The 7,825-nt window shown below is 42.4% G+C and overlaps 1 pseudogene; it reads right to left on the bottom strand.

Moving 5' to 3' along the window:
- Positions 1-305: 305 nt before the first annotated feature.
- LOC141499010 (beta-1,4-galactosyltransferase 3 pseudogene) lies at positions 306-6,691 on the bottom strand (annotated as a pseudogene).
- Positions 6,692-7,825: the final 1,134 nt, after the last annotated feature.

The raw sequence follows: 7,825 nt of genomic DNA, 5'->3' as shown, positions 1-7,825 counted from the left end.
ATTCACAGGGGTCCAGGGAGGAGGGTCATCCCTGAGCCCTCTTTTGGGGGTGGGGGTGAGGAGGGAGTAAAAGAACCTAGGGCCCAAACCTACTCCTACTCTAGTGGCAGGGTACTCCCACAGAAAGAGAGTCAGCGTTATGTGGAAGATGTCCGTGAATCACAGTCATGTGCCCTTTCTTGGGGAACTCAGAAGGAGGGCCCTCCAGCCAGCTCCAGCACAGCAGAGGTAACCCCCTTAGGCAGCAGTGAAAGGGGACTAGAAGAGGACACATTCCCTCTAGTCTCAAATGAGATGAGGGCTTGTCAGTGGGAACCAGTGTGGTTGGCAGGAGGCAGAGGACCAGGCCGTGCTGGGGGCCGGCGCTGTAGTATTTCGTGAGGAAAGGCCTGAGAGGAACCAGGTGGGAATTTGGGACCTGAGGGAGGCCGGGGACCACGGGGATCAACCCCAATGTCTGCGGTAATATTGGTATAAAGTGGACCCAATTCTCGACCAGCAAGCGGTATGTCAGTGAGTTCATCCCATCCTGTGTCCATGAACGTTGTGTCCGGATCAAGAGGTCAAACCTGTGGGGGTTTTCTTCATTTCCCTTGTCCCCTCGGTGTTTCACCATCTTGCAGTGTCCCACAGAGATGGGTGGTCGAGAGAGCTTCATCCCAGCTAGATGAACCCTGGTGGCAACATCATCATCTTCTCCACCCCAACCCCAATACTCATTAGGGAAGCCATTCATCTTCAAGTACTGATCTGGAGTAAGAGCTGAGACTCCTCCAAAGTACTGGGGGTATGGGAGGCTATATCCAAACTTGTTCATGGCAACAGCGACATGTCGAGGACCTCCAGGGCCACAGACATATCGATTGTGATCGTTTTCAGGCAGCAAGTCCACATCATGAAGAAATAGGCAATCCCACTCTTCATCTCGAAGGGCCTCCCGAACTCCCACATTCAGCAGCTTTGCCCTGTTAAATGTTCCGTTTCCAGCCTGGTGGATGACATAGATGCCATAGGCAAGCTGCTGAAGCTGCAGAAAAGAATGTAGGTGGTAGAGTAGCAGGCGGAGATGGGGCTCCCGAGCCTGATGCGGCACTATGATGGTGGTTCGAGAATGAGGCTCATGGTCCCCTGGATGGGAGCGCCCTCCTAGCTCTACTCGAGGGTTCCTCTCCAGAATTTGTGCGATTGATGGCACGGGCTAAAGGACACTGACAAAGGACCCAGTAGGAGGGGAGAGTGCTCAGGACAGTAGGGCAAAGCCTCTGGACCTGAAGGAGCCCCTGGGGCAGGAGGGGCCCCAGGCAGGCAACTGAGGTTGGTATAGACATCATGGGGTCGAGAATAATCGAAGGTGGGACCTGGATCTCGACCAAACAGAGCACCAAGGCTACGGAAACCACCAAGGGACAGGTACACCATGACAGCCAGCTGGGAGCCCCCAAGCAAGGCCAGCGTGCAAGGCCGATCCGCGGAAACATCCTGGAATGTGACTGGCGTCAGGCTGTGGCTTGAAGGGACGTGGGGGGTCCGGGGAGGGGGGGGGGGGATCTGGAGGGGTAGGTCTCTGAGGCATCATTTAAGGTTGGGAATGTTGGAAAGAGGAGAAAATAAAGTTCTCTCCATCTGCTAGCTCCAGGCCTCGGTTTCCCGCCCTGTCCTGCCCAGACAGACACCCCGACCCTACTATCCCCCAGCGGGCTGTTGCGCTACACAAATGTGGGCTGCTGTTGCGTTAAGATCCCAAGGGGCCACAGGAAACAAGAAACAGGCTCTGGCTTCCGTGAGGGTGGAGGAAGGCAGACTCCGGGGGAGGGGGCGCTCCCGGCCCGGAGCCCCTTGGGTAGTGGGGCTCCGGAGGTTAATTGGGTAAAGGAGAATGTGGGAGAGGGGACCGGGAGAGACTGGGGGTGGACGCCCTAGAAACCCCGGCCCCCCTCCCCCGCGGGATGGCCGGTTCTGGGGGCGAGGCCTCGGCGCCCCCCGGGAGCCTTCGGGGGAGAGACCGCCGGGGAGCCCGGGGTGTTGGCAGCTGCGGGGTGCAGCCACCCGGGAGGACGGGGTGACCCTTCGGGGGGCTCTGGGGGCAGCGCATCCCCCTTATGTTTACTCTTAAAGAATATTTTAGTAATGTATAAAATCATATTAACCAAAAAAAAAAGAAAGGAACCAGGAGGGAGGGGAATTCAGGGAAGCCTGGAAGGATTTGCATGAACTGATGCTGAGCAAGATGAGCAGAACCAGAAAAATATTGTACACCCTAACACCAACATGGGGTGATCATCACCCTTGATGGACTTGCTCATTCCATCAGTGCAACAATCAGGGACAATTTGGGGCTGTCTGCAATGAAGAATATCATCTGTATCCAGAGAAAGAATTGTGGAGTTTGAACAAAGACTAAAGACTATTACCTTCAATTTAGGGGGAAAAAATTACCTTATTATGTAATTTTGTTTATACTTTATTTTTCTTCCTTAAGGATATGATTTCTCTCTCATCACATTCAACTTAGATCAATGCATACCATGGAAAAAATGTAAAGATTAACAGACTGCCTTTTGTGGGGAGTGGTGGGGAAGCAAGAATAGGGGTAAATTTGTAAAACTCAAATATCTTTCATTGAAAAATAAAGAAAAGAAAAGCAGGTCATGGATCAGTAACCAGAGTCATTCATTGCTCAAGTGTTAATGGTCATCTCTCCATGTTGGGAAATAGAGAAAGGCAAGGGAAGGAAGGGCAACAAAAATAGCCAGGGGACTTTCCATGTAATTGCTTCATCTCCACCATGCTAGTCAGCATAAGAGGAAAAACAAGGGACTCAAGGTCTTCTGCTTAGCTTCCTGAGATGAATGCCAAGGGAGTTAAGTAAATTTAATTTTAGTAATTGGAAGTTTAGGGTCTTTGTGGGAATGTCAACGTATATGTTAAAATCCCCTAGTAGGAGATTAGGAATTGAGGTACAGAGAAAAGCAATAAGCCAGGGTCTGAAATTACTTAGAAACAAGGGGAAATGTCCTGGGGGACTCAGTTGATAACAGCCAGAAAGATGTGGATTCTATTATAAATTTGAATAAAGTGAATCGCAAAGATGATGTTGATCAGTGGCAGTGGACAGAGAATTTAGACATGGCAGCTGGGAGCAAGTAGGACTCTTGACTCCCTCTCTGGAATCAGTAAATTGGGAGATGAGAAAAGATGCAACCAGTAGTGGAGAGAAAAACCTAGGTTACAATGTCATTCATAGAAAGCAGGTCTCAATATCAACCAGAAGATGGAAAAAGCATTAGAAGAAAAAGTTTGAAATGAAACATGATAGTTCCAGAAGGTTCAGAGGAAGTGGGCAGATATGGAGTAGGGCATGAAATAGGGCAGAGATGCAATGGACAAGGATAAGATAGAAAGTAGCAGGGGAGGAAGATTGGGGTTTGCTTTTTTGGACAGTCTATGATTTGATGTTATTGAGATGGGGAATGAAAGATGGAATGAGAATTTGCTAACTACTGAGCAATGCATCCAAGCAGATTATCACTGTATGAGAGGCATTCCCCTGATAAAAGTAGGTGAATAGAATGTTCTTTTAGTTCCTTTTGTGGGAGATGCAAATGTGGAAGCCATCTGATCCTGAAAAGAAGTACTTCCCCAAATGGTCACAAGAAATAACTCCGTTAAAGGAGTCAAAGGGTGAATGAATTAAGGTGAATGAACATAAACATTAATTAGATACTTTAAAAGACCCAGTGCCACCAAGAAAAAATTTTTAAGTAGTTCCAGCACATGAAACTCAATTTGAAATGAAAACATAAAAATCTTTGACATAAAAAGTAAGCAAAGTTAGGTTTCCAAAAATCAACTTCATGAGTACCACAGGGGGTAATCTAGTCAAAAGTTTTAGTGAAAATCGTCTAGGGGTTTTAGTGGACTAGAAATTCAGACAATATTAGGTAATGGTACTACTCTACACATTCCTAAGAAAGCCATAGTGTCCAAAGAGAGGCAGGTAATTGTACTGCCCTGGTCAGACCATACTCGGAGTAGTGTCTTTGGTTCTGGAAACTACACTTTAGGAAAGACATAATCTCTAAGAAGGCAACCAGTACATTAAGAGAAATGGAGAATATGATACATGAGGAGCAGTTAAAAAACAGATTTTTTTTATCTTGGAAAAGATAAGAAAAAGAGTCTTCATTCCTTTTATTTGCTATAATTAGAATTTCTAATAATTGGGGTGGCTAGGTGACACAGTGGATAGAGCACTGGCCCTGGAGTCAGGAGTGGCCTCAGACACTTAATAATTACCTAGCTGTGTGACCTTGGGCAAGACACTTAACCTCATTGCCTTACAAAAAAAAAAAGAAAAAAGAAAAGGAAGAAATTCTAGTAATTACAGGTCAAAAAAAATCAATGTTTGTAGGTGACAGGAAAATTACCTAGAAAATCCAAACAAAATCAACCCCAAAACTGATAAATGAGTTGTACAAAACTATCTAATTAAAATTTAGCCTACAAAAGTGTCTGCGTTCTTTTTTTTTTATTTTTGCAAGGCAATGAGGTTAAGTGATATACCCAAGGTCACACAGTTAAGTAAGCATTAAGTGTCTGAGGTCAGATTTGAACTCAGGTTCTCCTGACTCCAGGGTCTATGCTCTAACCATTGTACCACCAAGCTGTTCTATTATCTGCACTCTTTAAAATGTTTTTTTCTTTCGTCTTATATCAGCATCATTTCCCAATGTTTCTCTCCTCCATCCCTACCTAGAGAGCCTAATAACCAAAAAAGAGGCAAGGTAAGAAAACAAGTACTTTAGCAATTTAACCAATTAATCAAGTCCAACAGAATATGCTGTATTTCGAAACCCTATATCTGCAAAGGAAAGAAAGAGGTGCATTCTCATATCTCTTTCTCAGTATCAACCTTGATCATAATAATTATACAGTATTCATTTTTTATTCTGGGATATTTTTCCTCCATAAGTAAAAGAAGGAGGAAAGGTATTATAATCTCTCATGGGTAAGAGGCTGGGGATCCTGCTTCCACAAAGTCATGATGACATGTGAGAGAAATACCTTATCCCCAAACCAAAGGCAGGGTCCTGAATGACTTCTGGGTACACCTCACTTCTACCTAGATGTGCAGTCAGCCAAAAAGTCTTCTCTTCATCACCTGGCTAGCTATGAGGACATGATCCCATGTCCTCCAAATCAGGGAGAAAGATTCTTCCATCTTAGACCATCATGTTTTTCAGGAAGCAGACTCCTTGGGGCTCTTCCATAGGGGAATTGCTATGGCCACCACCACCACCACCACCTCCTACACATTTTCCTTGTATGTAATACTTTCATTGTTCTGATAACTTTATTTCGCATCTGTTTATAAATTATAGTATAGTAGAGATAAAATGGACATTGGAGATCATCCAGTCCAATCTTTTCAGTTTTCAAATTGTGGAAATTCCTCTCTCCAGAAGTTCGAAGAAGAGCTAGTAGAGCCCCAAGTCTTGTGATCAAAAGGGAGGAAAGAGAGGCAAACTTTTCCTCTCCTTTTCAAGTCTACTTAATGAGTGACACAATCACTGATTATGTTTGACATAGCCTCTCTTCAGAGAGAAAGAAGGGGGTGGCTAGATGGTGTAGTGGATAAAGCACTGGCCTTGGAGTCAGGAGTAGTGGGTTCAAATCAGGTCTCAGACACTTAATAATTACCTAACTGTGTGGCCTTGGGCAAGCCACTTAACCCCATTTGCCTTAAAAACAAAACAAAAAAAAAAAACAGAGAAAGAAGGGGATCAGTCAGGAGAGTCTGATCATGCTTGTACTTCAGCAGTGGGTCAGGGCTCAGACCCATCTCCATACATGTTCCATGTGATGAATTCTCTACATACAGATAAGGTAACTGAGGTTAAGTAAAGTAAAAGCAACTTACCTAAAAAATCTTAGCTATCAAATGATTGTCAGATACATTTAATTTAAAGATTGTTTTTAATCACTTGGTCACTTCCTTTCTTATCATAACTTTATTGATTTTATCAGTGCTAAAGCTTTTCAAGTTGGTAATAAATTTGCTATTTAATTTTTTGTGGTCAATTTTATTCATTGTTTGACTAACAATTTTCTTCCTACTCATAGGAAGCATCTCCTCCACCTGGTCTAAAGTTTAAACCTAATTTCTGTCAAAGTGCTTTTCTGTTTTCCCAGCAGTTTTTTCAACTGATACTTCATTTTTCCTAAAGGATGTTATGAAAATATTTCAACATTCATCCATATACCTATGTATATTTTTATGTTTACAAAATTTCCTTCCACCCTCCCTTCCTACCCCCTCCCCTCAGTGGTGAACAGTGGTGAATATTGTACATACACATTTGTATTAAACATGTTTACAGATTAGTCATTTTCAGTATGAAATATTAGGATTAAGGGAAAAATACATGAGATAATTTTAAAAAAGTGAATGTAGTGTTGATTCTGAAGAATTTTTTATTTTGTTTTGTTTTGTTTTTCTTCCTCTGTATGGGAATAGAATTGTCCATAACTGGTCTAATGCAGTTTCCAAGCTCTCTGGACTGCTGATAGCAGCTGCATCCAACAGGGTTGTTCATCTCACAATGTTGTTGATGTGTACAATGTTCTCTTGGTTCTACTCCCTTTACCCAACATCAGATCCAGTAGAACTATTGTATTCCATAGTATTCATGTACCATAACTTGCTTAGCCATTCCCCAACTGATGAGCATCCCATCAATTTCCAATTCTTTGCCACTACAAAAAGAGCTGCAATGAATATTTTGGAACATTGGGAATTTTCCCATTTTTAAAATGATTTCTTCTGGATATAGACCTAGAGTTGGAATTGTTGGGTTAAAAGGTATGAACAGTCTTATTGCCCTTTGGGCATAGCTCCATATTGCTCTCCAGAATGGTTGTATCACTTCACAACTCTACCAGCAATGCATTTACATCCTAATCCTCCCATGATCTCTCCAACATTGATGCATTTTAATATGATTATATATAGCTTTAATTTCTTCATTTAAAAACATTTATGTCCTTTGACCATTTATCAATTGGGGAATAACTTCAACTTATAAATTTTATGTAATTCTCTATATATTTTAGAAATGTGACCTTTATCAGAACTCCTAGTTGTGAAGATAGTGTCCCAGCTTTCTGCTTTCCTTCTAATTTTTGCAGCATTGATTTTATTAGTGCAAATATTTCTTAATTTAATATAATCAAAATCATTCATTTTACAGTTTATAATGTACTCTATTTTTTGTTTGGTCATAAATTTGTCCCCTTTCCATAGATCTGATAGATAGAGTAGTTCTTGGTCTGTTAATTTATCTACTGTGTTACCCTTTATGTCTAAATCCTGTGCCAATTTTGACCTTATTTTGGTATAGGGTGTGAGATGTGGGTCTATATGTAGTTTTTGCCATACTATTTTCCAGTTGTCCAAATAATTTTTATTAGATAGTGACTTCTTTTCCTAGCAGCTAATGTCTTTGGGTTTGTCAAACAGTAGATTACTGTAGTCATTTACTGCAGTTTCTTTTGAACCTATCATAATGTTCTGATCCATTCCTCTTTTCTTAATCAGTACCAAGCAGTTCTGATGACTGCTGCTTTGTAGTATAGTTTTAGATCTAGTAGAGCTAGGCCACCTTCCTTTACATTTTTTTCATCAGTTCCCTTGCAATTCCTTTTTTGTTGTTGTTTAGGTTTTTGCAAGACAAATTGGATTAAGTGGTTTGTCCAAGACCACATTACTAAGCAATTACTAAGTGTCTGAGGCTGAAGCCAAACTCAGGTACTCCTGACTCCAGGG

The sequence above is a fragment of the Macrotis lagotis genome, chromosome X (genome assembly GCF_037893015.1).
Source record: "Macrotis lagotis isolate mMagLag1 chromosome X, bilby.v1.9.chrom.fasta, whole genome shotgun sequence".
Taxonomy (NCBI): Eukaryota; Metazoa; Chordata; class Mammalia; order Peramelemorphia; family Peramelidae; genus Macrotis; species Macrotis lagotis.
Note: the sequence above shows the minus strand (reverse complement) of the source record. Positions and strands in the feature narration are given on the sequence as shown.